Here is a 17,322-nt window from a genome sequence, read left to right on the forward strand (position 1 = left end):
ATTTTGATGATCAGGACCATATAAATGGACTTTTTAGGTGAAACACATCAAGTCAGCATGCAGCCATTCAACACTCAATGGTATGCCAGGTTGTCCTGAAGTTGTTTTCCTGTATACAACTGCTAAACATGGAACCTAATCTGCAAAGCAGAAAAACATTACTTTGGAGGGATATCTGGTGGAGAACCTGCAGTTCCATAGGCATACTCAGGCTTGCAAGTGATTTTTGCAACCTCCCAACCTAAATAACAAACAAAGAGTAGTAAAAAATTTCTGCTTTAATTGTTTAATCAAAACATGTGGAGAGACTATCTTTTACCTTTGCAATTTATTACCATTTATTTTTTAGTTTTCTATTGGTTCTCAAGGCAATGTCCCAGGCCATAATTACAGTGCCCTCCCAGAGCTCAGAAGAGAACACAGTTTATCCTCATTGAGTGGTGTCAAAAACTTAGCAGTTTCAGCTAGGACACCTTGGTAATGAACTGTGAACGCAGCCAGATCATGATCACAATCAGGTGTCCACAACTGCCAACAAAATTCTAAATCACAAGACAACAATCACAAGCAATTCATAACTCGTGTGGTGGGAAACAATGATAAAGTAACGACTTCTAAATATACACAGTTTAAAAGAACGTTATTTTGGTGAATTGTCAAACAAACTAAAATAATTGTAACGATACATATGAGGGTTGCTAGTCCCCTCAGAATACAAACCAGCACATTGTAGAAAGCACAAAGTCCAGGAAAAAAAAAAAAAAAATTCAATCTGACAAGATTTAAATGTTAAATAAAAGGACAATTTTGTGGGCTATTCTCCATGAGTTTATCCATGCAGGCAAAACCATTTTTTAGCCGGAGCATGCAGAGATTGAAAGCTTATAAGACACTGCTTACTGCATTGTGTTGGGAGCTTGGCAATTTTCAAACAAAAGAATATATTTTTTTAATAAGTAACAAAGTGATTTATTGCTAAAAGAATGATACAAGCAGTGCATTATGTCACCACCAACAACAATGGAGGTCAAAGTCAAGAGGACCTACAGGGACTAATCAAGCAGAAACAAACTCAAGTGTAAAGAATCTGTACTAGCAATCCCCCCCCCCCCCCAACCCAAAGCAGTTCACCAGCAAGTGAATTGGAAGAATGCATTCTTCAACAAAGAGAAAAGTTCCCCTCACCCTGAAGGGATCTAGCTTTGTTGATCAAGTGCATACATCTCCAAAATCAGCCATAAGGAGCTTGCAACCATCTAAACACTGTGATTGAATACCCCTCAATAATGGTGTTGGACCAAACGTTGGAAATGACAATCTCAATACCCATAACAAGCAAAGGATAAGCCAGATATGTCCTTTAACTCGTCAAAATATAGGTTTGGGTCCCAAAGGAAGGGCATCTTAGAGGTAATAAGAAGTTTAAATTTCCCTATACTAGATGAAAAGAACCAAATAACAAAAACTAAGGCCATTGCAACCAGAGTTTGGAGCATCAAACCTGATATTTGGAGATATTATTGAGATTATGCCATCCAATAGGTCTTGAGAATCCAGATAAAGTGTACATTCCTTCAAATCCCACTTCGCAGAAAAGGATGAGGTAAAAGCAGCTACTCGAACATGATCTCAGTTGTGTAAACAGGCCACCTCCGTCCATCAGAGATACTTTCATAGGAATACTTAAAATATGCATGAGGATCTGGCCAAAAATTGTTATACAAAACTGAGACTCAAGCGGTGGCTCAATAGACGTTTTGATCTTTTCATTCTTTTCCCCCTGTTTGCACTCAATTTTAATGGTGCATACTATCGACAACGGTTCGAAACTCTATTGTTTTGCATTTCTAAACTTTCCATTAAAAACAGCATTAGATTCCCATCTCTCCCACAACTCATTGTGTCTTAGTCATTCACATGAACTCTTAAGTAAATACCCTGTTGCACATCTCAGAGGGAGTTTCTAGTGTTGCACTGAAAAATTATATGCCTAAATATGCTTTGTGAAAATTTTTGAGTCAAAGGGAAAAGGAAAATTAAAAGAATATATGAAGTGATAATCACTTACTCAGAGTCGAGGTAATGACACCACTTCATGCTCCATTGCCTGGCAGAGAAATTGGCTCCTTCAAACAAATAGTAATCGACCCACTTGCGATTGAGGACCACACAATGCAGAAACTATCGGAAATAAATAAAGTCTGTAAATACAACTTTCTTTTTAATTTTTTAAAGACGAATTCATTTACAGTGCGCTAAGCCAAGTGAAATTGAGTACAACACAGATGATGAAACTAAAATAAACTGATTTGAATAAAAAAGGTTGACCTTCACCCGAGCTTTAATTAAACAAAAGAGGGGGGAGTGGGTGATAATCAAATTAAAAAATGGGAAAAAGTAGCTAGGGTTTCAGTTTTACTTACTAGTGTGTCCCAACCTTAAAATTCAATAATAAGGTGGAGAAGCTTCGAATGGATGAAGTAAACTGGGGGAAAGCGAAGAACACTATCGGAACCCAAAATGAGGGTTCGCTTCGCCGTATAGTATCGGGAGGAATTGCGGCAGATGATGGCGGCCATGACCCGTCAACTGAGTTCTGGCGCGTCATTGGTGAGGCCTTATCTTATAAAACGCACCTTGTAATAAAGAGTGTGAATCCTCTGGCAACGCATATCATGTAGGGATAAATGCTGCGAACCCAACTGCTGTAACATCATAATTATCTTAAACGCTTAACACATAACAGTTGCACATACTATGGTTCAACAGAATCTCTGATTCCGATTCAAATTATTCAGATCATGCTTGATTCAAATTATTCGTTCATTCCCAAAAATCATACAACTGTGGAAAATCTCAAATCTAAGAATAAATTACATGCATCCCCCAGATATTTATAACAATATCAAACCACCCTCTCTAGTTTTATTATTTCAAAAAACCCCCTAATGGCTCACGGTGTTAGTAAACTGTTTGTTTTGTAAGTAAAAAGACCATTTTACCCTTTTTCCATCAATGACTTAATTCAATTACCATTTTACCCTTTTTACATCTTCTCCTCCAAACCAAAAATCCCTAAATCGATTTAGGGTTTTGCTACACACCACCTCCAGCGAAGGTTGCAAAAGACCAAACCATCGCCAGCGGACATCCCCTAGCCCAACCACCCTCCGAGGAAGGTTAGTCTCTCCACCGTTGGGTACTCCCCCTTTGCACAGTCATGGCCGATGTCACCAATGTCCGCCCATTTTCTCCATCTAATCCCAAAAGCAAATACATCTTCCATTTCCGAAACCCCATCACCGACCCTCTCTCAAAACTCATCTCTGCTAAAACCGCCATCATCTCCACTAACCCCTATTTCTCCTTTCATCTCTATTCTTTTTTATTTATTTTTTATCATTTTCATTCTAAAAACCCTCATCCCACCATAACCGATTCTCCTCTTCATTTCTTTTCACTTCTAATCTAACCCACATCCTTGTCTAAAACAAACCCCAATCTGAATTCTAGCCATGACCACACCCATCCTCAACTAATTGATCATTTCTGATCCCATCATGTCTTTGATTTTCTTTTCCATTTTCCCTCCCAATAACCATCGGATCCCTATTTCTTTTCTCTTATGCCCATTTTTCCAAACCCAACACAGAATTAAAATCCATTGGCTGCCATCATTTTTTTTCAAGCTCTATCAAATCCATTGTCGGCTGTGGTGCAAAGAAAAGTGGAGCAGAAAAAATATAAGTAGATTAGGAAGATCGAAGAAGAGGAAACCCGGGTGGAGAAGAAGGAGATGGGGAAGAGATTGTGTGGACATTGGTGACATCGGCCATGACTGTGCTCAACTTTTTTATTCTTCAAAACCCACATAAACGAAATGATAATAGAAAAACATGAGTTGCAGTGGTGACTATGCTCAGATCGCCGGAGAAGAAAGAAATAGGTGGAGGAAGTCAGGAAGATGACAATGGAAATTTGGTTTTGGGAGAGATGGGTTTGGGCTATGGTTATCTCTCATAAGGGTAAAAGAATCAATGTCAATTACTGAAGGGTAAAATAGGGTTTTAGAAAAGTTTAACTACAATTAACGTTTTACACGTGACGGTAGAGACTTATTTGTAAGTCATCCAAATTCCAGGTGGGTGCACGTTAAAAGTGAAACTATTTCGGGTGGTTTGATATTGTTTCAAACTCCTGGGGGGTGCATGTAATTTACTCTAAATCTAATTCCAGCTAAATGTGAGTGAGAAACATGGGTATTGTAGTATTATGTCCTATGAGTATGTGTTATGGTTTGGGATATTCTATGCATAGATTATCTATAAATGTGTTGCTCCAAATTTCAATTGAAAGATGCCATTTTGAATTTTATATTTATCTCCATTAGATAGCATTTTTGTAATTTTATTGAAATTTGAATATGGGTTTAAGCAACTTTATTTGTTTACCTTGCACTAAAATTTGGGTTTTTATAGTTTCAAGTGCTTAGTGCACCTCAATTGTGCATTCAACAGTGCACTAGGTTCGTAGTGCACCTTTAAAGTTCATCATCTCAATCTTCTTCGTCAAATGTTTAAGTGTGATGCCCTGGACAGTACACCGCACTTGAGGAATTTGACTATTGAGATATATGTGGGATCCTCTATCACTCACACTAACCCATGTACTATGTACTAGGCATGGTAACACCTAGAAAACCACAAATGATTTACCCTTTACAAAATTAAGTGGTCATATAAATTGAGCTTTCCTTGCGGTCTACCTACCTATCAAAAATAATAAAAAACAACATTGCAGCACAAACCTTAGTGTATAGCGGTATAGCCCACCAGAGGAGAAACTTGGACGGCGGGCGCGGGCCTGTCATGTGTGGGCTGTGGGCCATCATCTGCAGTATAAAACCGTAGTGTATAGCCCACCAAAGGAGAAACTTGGACGGTGGTTGCGGGCCTGTCACGTGTGGGCTGTGGGTGGTCAAAAGATCCATCATCCCTCATATAATAATAGATTATAGATTCTTGGCAAGCCCCACTATCGATCGTTGGTCCATACGGCCGTGCTGCCGTTGTATGGGGGCTTTGCCTGGGGGCTATGATCACTACAAGGAGCACCCTTATTTTTTGGTTACCAAAAAAAAAAAAAGTAATGCCAAACCTCAATCATCCAATTGGGCCCCCAGTGCAAAAAAATGAAACTAAAAATGCAATTGGGTACCCTACCCTACCCTAACTTTGTCCATTCCACGCCGGGGTAAGCAACCTCGTCCGTCCAATTGGTTACCCTACCCTACTTGCCATTCTCCCTCTAATAATCTAATAAGGCCCAACCACCCAAACCCTACTCACTTTGGCTTCCCCCTCCCGTGATCCCCTCTAATTACTTTCTATTGTAATTTTTTAATGGTTTAATTTCTGCAAATTGCACAAGTATCCATAATATATATATTAACAAAAGGACAATATGATATTATAATTAATGTGAAAACATTTCCCCACCACCATCACTAACACTATTGGTAGAGTAATAGGTAATAAACATAGATCTAATAATCGGTATTGGATCGGATGTACCGGGCAATTCGATAGAGAATATTATGAGCACCGATAGCTATAACTTTAGAATGGTAAAAGTGAGGTAATAATGTAATCGGCAAGAGTTCTCTGTGGGGGACTGTGGCCCTTGCATGGGAGTACACACAATCATCAACAGAGCAGTCAATACTTGGACCTTTATTTGCTCTGTTTTCTGGGTAGGTTCATTTGTGGGGGGGAGTGTATGCAGGGGCCATGGGAGTGCACAGACTCATCAATAGGGTGGGCGGTCATTACTTGGACATTTATTTGTTCCATTTCCTGGACAGGTCCATTTCTCCAAGTTCCTCTAATAGAGGGGATGAAAATGACCACTGCACCCTTGCCTGAACACACTGTTAGGGTGGGGTCCACCCCTCTTTATTAGAGGAACTTAGAGAAATAGAATGCACGGAAAATGGAGCCGATAAAAATTGAATATTACCACCTTTTATACGGGTGGAGGAGTCATTTCATACCAAATCGTAGTAGTAAGTGGGACCCAAAAAGGCCAACCCACGAAAGGCTTGAAATCAATAATGACGCTTCACTGTCTCACTCCCTCATGAAACAACAAGCCCCTTATCCCAATCAAATCAATTCTAGGCTCTTGATGACCAATTTCGTAATTCCAACTTGGAGCAGATAAAAATTCCACTTACGTGTTTCATCTATGGTTTTATCTGCTCCACATTTCCTTGGTAGGTCCATTTCTTCAAGTTCCTCTAATAGAGTGGGGGGGGGGTCAGAAATGATCACCTTACCCTGTCTGAACACACTGTCCGGATGGGATCCATCCCCCTCTATTAGAGGAACTTGGAAAAATAAAACGGCCAAGAAATGGAGCATATAAAAATACTAATTTCATCACTATACATGTCTTTTTGTTAGTTCTTTATCATCTCCATTTATCTGTCCTTCCATTTCTTCCATTACATCTAATAGATGGGAAGTGGATTCCACCCGAATAGTGTGTTCAGGTAAGGGGTAGGATAGTCATTTCCACCCTCCTATGAGATGTAATGAAGGAAAATGAGGGTTAGATAAATGGAGACGATAATTTTCCTTTTTTGTTATCATAAATACCTTTGTAAACAATGTTAATGACATAAAAAATAATAAAAAAAAAGAGAATTTCCAAAAATAAGAAACACTATGTCGTCACGGAACCATAGGTGATGCGATCACTTCCTAATCCACTTTCATTTATCTAACAAAACAAAAGGACAAAGAACCATAGCTAATGCTCATTCTCTCTTTCGTCATTTTCAACTTTCCCATCTTGTAAGTTGTACTTACCTGACTACGTCTCCAAAAATCCAAAACTTTGGCTCGAATTCTCTCTAAAATCCAAATAAATGGACATTAAGCAACTCCCTAGCCCCTAATTAACAAAAGCTAACAGAAGTAACAGTGGAGGATTAGGGGTTCCACCCCCCACCCTTAAATTAGGAATTAGGTTGGAAGAAAAGAGAGCTAGGCGTTTTTTGGCTTCCCACGTGGTCTCCTCTATGAAAAAGTAAAATCTTGAAATTACTATTAGATAAATTTTTTTTTCTAATCTAATAAAAATAAAGCTAGGTAAATCTAGAGAATATCCTTTTAACTATTTATAAACTGATATTATATTTTTTCCATCATAAAAGAGTGACAAGGCAATCTTGTTTTTTGACCATGGAGATATCTTGAAAATGACAATTTGATCAGAAAGATATCTAAAAAAATGATTTAGATTGATTGCATGTCATGTTTCACACTTAACTTAGCTTTAACAATTTGCAAAATCATCTTTTTAAACTTTATTTTAGATAAAACCTTTTTTTTTCTTTTATAGTTGGGGCCCAAGGAGAATTTTAACTAAAACTTGATATGTAATAGGAGACCTTTTCGTCTATCTAGCACTCAAAATTTCAACCATGTCCAAGCTCAATGATTATTTGTGAAGTAATTATGGTTGATTTAAAGAGGACCAACACAAAGCCCATAGAAGATAAGTTTTGGATTTTCATATTTTCTATTTATAAATAGAATAGACAATGCCCTTCCCACCCTATTACAAAATGGGTGGTGGGTTACCTTTTTCACGGATTGGATTTTCGGAGACCCCATTTCTTGAGGATCTTCTTAAAATTGTACATTGTTTTTTCTACCATTAGAACCTCAATCGATCTCCACCCCATCCCTTCTCTCTCTCCCACCATGGCTTTGCAACAAAAAAATAAATTAAAAAAACAAAAAAGATTTGTATTGATATAAATAAACTCTCTTAACTTGTTGAACTAGAAAAACTTCCCAAGAAATTACAATTGAATTTGAAAAATTATAAAACCAATGTTCTACTGTCATAAAAGGTCTGGTAGTCTCTTTAAAAATGTCACAAGACATATATTATGGCACATAGACAGATGATATGTCTATTTTTTTTACCATTAGATAGAGAGAATATGGTCTAGATTTGCTAATGTGTCAAAGTTAAGAATCTAATCCAATCAAATACCTCTTTTTATATTCGCACACATGACACATCAAATTTATGTTCATGCAAATGGATCAACACTTTAGACTAATCTTTACGCTCTCCTAACTTTGAACGGGAATAAATGACTTAGATTAAAAAGATATAAAAATAAACGATTCAGATTTATCTTGTAATTTTCAAAAAAATCATCTTTTCCATTGTTACATGAATTAATATCCTAATGAGTTAAATTAATTAATTATGATAATGTAAACCACCCAAACACTAAAAGGCTAAAACTCTAAAACAGAGCAGTCAATTGAAAGTATTTTTTTTAGGGTTTTAAGGGTAATTCCTTAAAAGTGAATTCAGACACTTTAAAGAGACTAGCGTATCCCACACCCTCCCCTCTCCTTTGTTTCACCAGTACTTCCAAGTGATTGAGAGGACCTTGGCTTGAGCGTGACTAGAGAGGACTAATGGCCTGACCTGAGAGGACTAATGAGTTAAAAGATGAGTGATGAGGAGGGGTGTTGTACGGGAGAACCATTGGTTTGAGGAATCGTTATGATATCGAATCCCTGGTATCAGGTGAAGGGAAACGTATCGGTTTTGTTAGTCATCGACCCCGATGCCGTGTCGATACCATATCAGTGAAACGTACTAACAAAGGGTCAAACAGTTAAAAAGCTATTTTTTAAAGAAAAAATAGGGGCAATTTTTATCCAATATGGCTGATATTCCCAATCCGTTTTTATCTCATATCACTAATCCCCAATCCAGTCAGTGCCCTCCAGTGACTTGAGAGGAACCGCACTCTCTACCCAAATTCCAATACTGAGCCCAGCTTTCATCAGCCACGTTGATTCCAGCCGGAGCCCATATGCCACCATTTTTCTAATCTAAATCTATGATTCAGATTTACAGATTTTCCCGAGAAAAGAAACAGAAATTCATAATAAAAAAATAATTACTGTAACTACACATCGTGGTCATCCGAGCCGAGCACAACGGACTCCAACTAGCAACGGCAGTCGGAGGTCACCTGCAGCAGCGTTCCAAATTTGGGAATTTTGGAATGGAATCCCTTTTGCAGTTCTTCTTCGAATTGGACACATCCATGCCTCGATTGTTAGAAACCAAAACCAGAAGAAGAGAAGCGAATCCCAGGAATCCCACTCTTGCGAAAGGGGAAATGATACAGACAAGATTGTGAGGAGAGAAAGGGGGAAAAAAAATTGCAATCCATGGGAATGATTTAGATATTCTCTCAGATTTCATGTATTTCTTCTCAGTTGAGTAACAATAACAATTACAGTAACAGTGGCATCATCATGACCAATTCGTCTCCTCCGTCGGAGTCGAAAGAAAAAGAGTTCGACAATTTAAAAAACAGAGAAGAAAAACAGGAAAAAAAAAAAAGAAAAAAAGAAATGTAAATCTGTACAAGGATCGATCATCGATCTCCATTTTTTCAAACTCTTGTCTTTTCCTCTCTTTATAATTTCGATTACTTCATCCATCCGGGCTGATCAGCCTTGTGCCGGTACAATTACACCGTCTTCCTCCTCGGACGGCAAAAAAACTTGAGTGGGTTTCCGCAGAACCCGGCGCTCATCTCGCATGAAGGAAGAGTTGAGAGGAGGAGAGAGGGAGTGAGAAAAAACTCTTCTTCTGTCTCATTCCTTCCTTCGTTTGCAAAGATTAAGAATCGGCGTATTCCCTCCAGCAAATAAGCATGGTGACACAACGACGCATGATATAGAACCTGGCCCTCTGCTCCTTGACCAAACTCGCACACTTCTTGGTGAAGGAACACCTCCTCTGAGACGAATTCCTCATCAGAGAAGATGTCGACGATGTAGAACACCGGCTCCTCGATCCTTCTTTCTTTGACAACTTCCATTTCTCGTCCAAATAGAACTCTGGAGCAGAAGCAGCAGCTGTAGTCATGGTGATGTTTTTCACTTCTACTGAAGCCGGAGAATCAGAATCACACAAGACTGAATCTGCGCCTTTGCGGCGGCGAATTGGAGGTAATGAGCGAGAAGAGAGAGAAAGAGTTGAGGAAACTAATAGGAGTGGAAGGAGGTGAAGTGGGGTTTGGGGAATTTATAAAGATAGGGAAAGATGGGGGCATCAGCTGGGCCTTCTTTTGCCTCGAGAGGCCCACTTTCTTATTTTAAAATGAATTTCTCTCTCTACCCATATTCTTTTGGAAAATAATTTGGAGGGGAGGAGGGGGGGGGGGGGGGTTGTGGTTTGACGTAAAAACATGGTTCAATTATATATACAAAATCAGTCCGACTTGGTTCGGAATTAGTTTGAACCCTAAAAATTGAATTGGTCCCAAATTTGTGATATTTGAGTTTTTTATTCAATAAAATTGAAAATCTTGTTATAATGGATAAGTTTCATTAATTTGTATCATATCAATAATTAAGAAACTGAAAAAATAGATTTAAAAAAATGGCATCACAAAATCAACCGAAATCAAGATCGGATGCTACAGATTTCAATTCAAATCAAACCTTTTTTTTTTTCCGAAACAAATTCAAATCAAACAATTCATCTGATCCTAGTTCAATTATATTAAAAGAAGAAAATAAAAATAAAAAATCAGTTTCAAAATAGGTTTTGTTGCCATTGAAATCGCCTGAGATGAACCAGCCCACAGATAACCAAGAAACAAGAGAGCATTAAGCTTAAGATTGTATAATTCCCCCCCCCCGGGTGTACTTTGAGTACACTGTTGATCTATTTATAGGTCATGTAAACCTAAGGTTCACGTACGTAATCCTAAGTTCATGCATATCATGTACACTTGAGTTTGGACAAGAGATCAAAGCGGAAATTGCTGAGTAGAATTTGTCTTTTCTTGTAGCTGACATCGTAGAGAGTCCTAGATTGATTTATCAAGTGGAAAGTCTATATCATGAGTTTGGCATGAGAAATCTACTCTCAATTGTTTCTTTATGGCCTTGGATCAATGAAGTGATGGGCTTACTCACGTGGCTTTAAGCTTGAATCCCTATCGAGTGGCGCCTGTTCATTGGTGAGCCAAACCTACATATGCTATGTTGTAAACCCATAATCTAGTCATCGAATGCATGCCAAACAGAAACTATTGGTGAGCCAAACCTACATATGTTATGTTGTAAACCCATAATCTAGTCATCGAATGCATGCCAAACAGAAACTATGGCTACAATTTAGAAGAGTGCATTAATTAATGTTGTGCCCCAAACAGAAACTATGGCTACAATTCAGAAGAGTGCATTAATTAATGTTGTGCCCAAAGTATAAATTAGTATAGATGTGTAGTTTTCCCGATACATGCAAACGTGAACAGCGTGAGAGTGACAGAGACCCGAGAGAGTAGTGGGGGTGTGGGACGATGAGAGAGGAAAGAGGGTCAGGGAGGGACTCTTTTAATTTAGTATTAGTGGAGTTTTATAGAAATCTCTGAGCTAGCTGTCAATTTTACTAACGATTTTTTTTTTTTTTTTTTTTTTTTTGTAAATTTTTTCACTAACCATTAATAAAGAAAAACTGGAATCTGGAAACAGAAAGAGAGGTTTACTTCTTAAAAGTTAAGGACCACTCTTATGAACTCTCACTTCTCTCTTAAAAATATTAGCATAAGACACGTATCATGCTAGGTTCCACGGAATCGGGCCTAATCCTTGTCAGGATCTTTCCCCAGTTTTGGGTCTTTTGGCTTCAGCCTTGATTGGATGTATTTGGATCATATGATAATTTTTTTGGTAGGAGGATCATATGATATTGAAACACACAGAAAGAGGAAAGATGGGTCTGAATAATGAGTAGACAATCTGTTGCCCTCCCCCCTTCAGATCTTTATTCCCTCCAGGTCCCTGCTCTGCTCAATCTCCCCTGTGCCTCTAATAGGGGGCAATGACTACTCTATTGCTGCCCTGATGAGGTCCATCCCTCTTATTAGAGGCACTGGGGAACTAGGTCGGACGGGGACTGGAGGTGATGAATTTATGTGCCCCCTTCCTCTCTCTTTCTCTGTAGGCTTCATTTGATTGCAAGGTGTTGTGGGAAAAAGCTATGTCTGTCACATGATGAGGTCACCCGCAAACAAGAAGATAATGAGAGAGCAATTGGAGAGAACCGAAGTTGGGCCTAGTGAGGGACTCTCCGATTTTTAAGTCAGTATTCCACACAACAATAGTAAATTATGTCAGTAACTGAAAGAGTTTAGAAGTAGGAGAATGTAATAAAAGTATTTAGAATGTTTACTTTGTGTTCCCTCCTTAATATTTATAGCATGAAGAATGATGTAACCCTAATTTCAAAGAGTGATGAAAGATCGTCTTTGTCCTAGTCAGTGAAATACTTGTCCAAAAAATCCCAAATGTGTTACTCATGAATTTTGAGGTTTCAATCTCGAGAGAACATGATTGTTATAACTAAATTTTGTTGCTGGCAGATTCTAGTTAGGTCCACCACCACGTGTCAGTTCCACTACCATGTGTCAATCATCTGTCGTTGTCACATGGTCATCATCCAACGGTGTTTACTTTTAGGTGTATCACCAGGGAAATTAAGAGAAGAATTTTTTAAATTTTACAATGAAACTTTAGTAACCATTATCTAATGTGATTGCCCGCTCCCCCTTTTCTTTGGATGTGTTTGCATACGTTTATAGTGAGATGGAAACTGTTTCAATAACAATGGAGAATAGACTTGTAGCCACTTATTCTCACAACTCTCTTATTCAGCAAATACCCTTATTACAAATTCATAGCGAAACATATATTAATTTACTGAAATACCCTTGTTACAAATTCACGCCTCTTGTTCAAAAAATATCCTTGTCACATAATAGAACAATATTATTCTTACCCTAAAAAAATTTCTTAGACGGAAATACAAGACATTCTACCGCAACAAAAAGTATATGTTTCCTTCAGGAAAAACCTTTACTAAATTTAAAATATAATTGTAAAATTCTTCAAAATTTGTGGACCTTACTTCTTCTCGCGTGGCAAAACTATAATCATCCCTCTCAATGGAATACAAAGTTAGCGGAGAACAGATGAGCTGAAGACAGAGGAGGAGTGATAGATAATGATGGATCACTACCCTCTTGCCCCTTTTGTCATTCTAAAAATGAGAAATCCCACGGAATGTGACTAAAGATATAAATATCATGATTCATATGATACGAGGCCTCTCCGTTACTTATGGTTTTGGCTTGCTTAGATTTGTAATAGAATCTAGAACGAATATAATGCCGGTTTGGGCCTTTTGGGGTTACCCTTTATGTGGATCGGTGGGTCAAAATGGTATGCCCTACTCACCTCCTCCATAGGCTTTGGAATATTAAGAATTAAGAGTTGCTAGGGTGTCAAACGGTCAGTTTAGTTTGGTTTTGGTTGGGTTGAATCGGGTTCGATGTTGGAATGATGAGATCAAAATCAAACAGTTAAGAAATTTTGGTTTTCGGTCGTTTCAGTCCAGTGTGATTTCGGTTTGTTTTCGGATTTGAGCCACAATGAAATCTTACATTCATAATTTATAGTGAGGAAAGATTCGATAAAAACACTTTAATTAACCTTCCCTATGTCAAAACAAGTATACAACCAAAAAAATTGAAAAATTGATTTGATATGTTCATGTTATAATCCGAATAAAGAATAATAAATTGTAAGGAAAAGAATGGAAGATAACTAATATTTAAATCAATGGATAAATAGAGTTTATAACGAAATCATTGTTACAAATCATATAATTATTTATCATTAATTGTGAAGAGAAGATAATTAAAATTAAAATCAATAAATAGTCACTAAGAAGATAACTAATATTAAAATTACAAAATGAACCTTACTATCAAATCATTTATTTGACCATCCAACTACTTTTGTCTAGTGAACAAGGAGATCAATGGAAAAAACATTCTTACAAATCAATTTCTCTATTCATAATCTCATATTCATTGATTTGTAACAATTCCCCTTATAACCAGAAATTTGCTCACTAATATTGAAATCAATGGATAATCCATTCACCTATTCAGAACCTTATACTCAATAATTTTTTAGCGGTTTCATTCTGTTACAGTTTGACTCAAATTCCAACTCGAATCCAATTATAGGTATGGAACCCGAGGTCATGACGCCCAGTGCCTTGTGGAATATTAACTGGGTGTTTGAGCGAGAAGAAGGGACCCCAGCAGTGAGACTCTAGTTGTCGGCAATCAGGCAGATACCTCCCCCGCACAATTGTAGGATCCATCATTAGATGTATGGATCATGCTAATAACCCCTGACTGATGAACCCTAGTCGCCGATTTAATATTGTAAGCTTGAGAATTATGATGGGGGGTGTTAGTACGCAAAGGCACCGACACTCGGGGTGTTTTGACACATTGATAGCAAGGAAATCACACTCTGGCCGATCTCTCTGGTCGATGTAGGATCGACCACTCCCATCGGCCGGAGCTGTTGTACTGACAGATCTCTGTCCTGGGAGTACGGGACCCGGTGTCACGAGTTGGGGGCTTTGTCACCATGTCCCAATTACCTAATAGGAATGTTCCCTGACAACTATTGGTATGTGGGAGCCGCATATTGACCCGTAGTTGCGAATTCGGACATCTAATGCAATTTTGGTCAAATGAACCCAAACCAAACGGACCCCAAGTCATTTTCTATAAAACCCATCTAATTTTCTAAAACCTATTCCACTATTCAAAACGTTAGAAAGAAGAACGACAGGAAGAAGAAGGAGAAGAAGACGAAGAATTCACGAACTCTTACCTGGTTCTGGAATTTGGTAAGAGATTACTCTCTCTCATCTAACTGATTAGGTCTTCATCTACAAATTCTTGCTAAAGCCATGGTTGTTCCTCTATGTTTCAATTGTGAGGTATAACCCAAGTTGTGAAATCCAGATACTTGTTCTCAATTTCAAGGTACAGACCCTAACTTGATCAAATTCCTTTCTTCTAAAGTATTTCCTAAGCCTAGAATCAAGAATACTTTGAACTTGAGCCTTGATCTGAACATCTATCATGTGTACCCATTTAATTTATAAGGATTTGAATAATTAGAAAACCCAATTCTTCATGCATGTTTGATCCAAACCATTAATCCAAACCCAAAGACCTAAACCTAATTCCTTTTACCAAATTAATAAACATTCCCCATTTATATATGTTCAATTGGGACCTTAAAACTCCAATTCCAGCCATGCATGGCTATTTTGCCAAATTTGAACCCAAAACCCCCATGCATGGATGAACCCATCATGAATTCACCAAAACCCTATCATTCCATACCAAATTGGATAGCAAACATCAAAATTTAGTTAATAAACATCAATCCCTGACCACCCCCCCAAAAAAAAAAATTTGTTTTCCCTTTGGTTTCGTTGCTGTGAAATCTTGGGTCGATGTCTCTGGTCGACCACTCCTATCGACCAGAGAATTACTTTCTCAAGAAAATTATAAGCTTAAGTACTACCAGTCTCTGATCAATGTAGGACCGATCACTCCCATCGACCTGAGTTGTTGTCAGTCCATTTCTAGTTTTAAAACCTAACCTAATCCAACCCTAAGGCTATCCTAAGGCCCAATCTACACTCAAACACATTCTAACACATGTGTATGGCTTAATAGTCATAGGATAGAACCAATCGGTCATCGAGACCTATCAACAACCATCCCGAGGATTAATTCAACTTCTTGATCACACACATAACAAGGTGAGTGGGGATAGACATTGACTCGTTTGGAAATTTTTATTTATTTAATTTTTGTGTTGAGTGTCATGCATGCATATGCAACTCATCTTATTATATTGTTAGAAATTGATCTATTAAATTCATTTTGATTTATTGCATATGGACTGTGGAACTATGGATGGTTATTGATGAGATGATGTGAGTGTTGGAATGTAAGTCATTGTCATGCTAGTATAGATGTCATAATCGGCTTGGAACGAGGGGCATGGTGTGTCGTAGTATGGGATGTGAGAGCATCTGTATACCTCGTACTATGTCATTTAGTATGCTTAAGGCTATGAATGTCACACCCTGTTGTTACAATCCTTACCAACAAGGGTACAGGTGTTGAGTGATCATAGCTTCCTAATCTCTGAGGAGTTGTCTTCTACCCATGTTAGAGTAGGCTATGATTATCAGGGTCTGCCAATGGGTGGTATGCAATGCCATGACCTGAGCGGGCTCCCAGGATAATGGCTGAGGACTCGGTGCGGTGAGGTGCAAAAGAAGCCATGAATGTTTCCCCAGTTGCTGCCGTAGCATAAGTTTAGGGACTAACGCATTATTGCTAGGTGGAAACTAAAAGTTAAAATGGAATCTCATGCATTTAGGATCATTTGTTTGTGACTGTTTATATAGTTTATCTTCATTCAATTGGCTCAGTGGAGCTAATCTCCGTGGAATTCCTTCTTTTAGATGATTTCGCAAGTGGATATCATGGTGACGGGGAGGATTACTTCTAGACGGAGGCTGATAGTGATTGTGAGCATTCTGGTTTAGACCCTGAGGGGGGTGACCCCTCTTACGTGAGAAATTAGGATATTCCTGGGTGACGGGGCTTGATGATGATGAACTTCTTTTTTTTTTTTTAATGTTTATATTATTCTTTTGGTGGATGTGATCCACTGTAAATATTTCTGGATAGTTAGTTTCTGGCCTGATGGGATTGAATATAGTAAACTCAGGCTGTTGGGAGATCATCAATGTAAATAATGTGAATATAACTTTGTAAATCTTAACCTTTTGTGCACTCTTATCAATGAATCACTTTTATTTTTGATATTGTGTTATGCTTGTGACGTGTAAATATTGCATCTAGATAATGGAGGTATTTGAATACATCGGGTATTCGGGTCAACCATCGGAGTCTCCCAAGGGGTGGTTTCAAGGTGTGACACATTCAGTTTGGTTTTCGAATTGGATATCGGTCGGTTCGGTGCGGTCCGATTTTCAACCGGTCCCGACATACTCCAATCCAAAACCAATTCGATAAGGATCGGTTCGGTTCGGTCCGGGTTTTTTCAATCGGTTTTAATCGATCTTAATGATTTGGGTTAGGTTTTGACATCCTTAAGTGGCCACCCAAGACCAGTCTTCATTTCTTAGCAAATCCATTACTTATAATCTCATTAAAAAAATCCAATAGTTTTATTTTTTTCTTAAAAAAAATCCATTAGTTATAGGACTACTCATCTATCGTTATCAACATAATCCAATGGAAATTTTTTGAAGAAGTTAATTATTTTAAAGGAA

At 38.1% G+C, this 17,322-nt stretch overlaps 1 long non-coding RNA gene across 1 annotated transcript; it reads right to left on the minus strand.

Annotated features, from left to right (window-relative positions):
- Nucleotides 1-65: 65 nt before the first annotated feature.
- LOC122657400 lies at nucleotides 66-14,974 on the minus strand. Its single transcript, XR_006332301.1, has 3 exons — nucleotides 14,964-14,974; nucleotides 6,118-6,123; nucleotides 66-241 (listed from the first exon to the last, which is right to left on the minus strand). It is a non-coding gene; the product is annotated as an uncharacterized LOC122657400 (long non-coding RNA).
- Between the last annotated feature and the right edge of the window lie 2,348 nt (nucleotides 14,975-17,322).

The sequence above is a fragment of the Telopea speciosissima genome, chromosome 1 (assembly GCF_018873765.1).
Source record: "Telopea speciosissima isolate NSW1024214 ecotype Mountain lineage chromosome 1, Tspe_v1, whole genome shotgun sequence".
Lineage (NCBI taxonomy): Eukaryota > Viridiplantae > Streptophyta > Magnoliopsida > Proteales > Proteaceae > Telopea > Telopea speciosissima.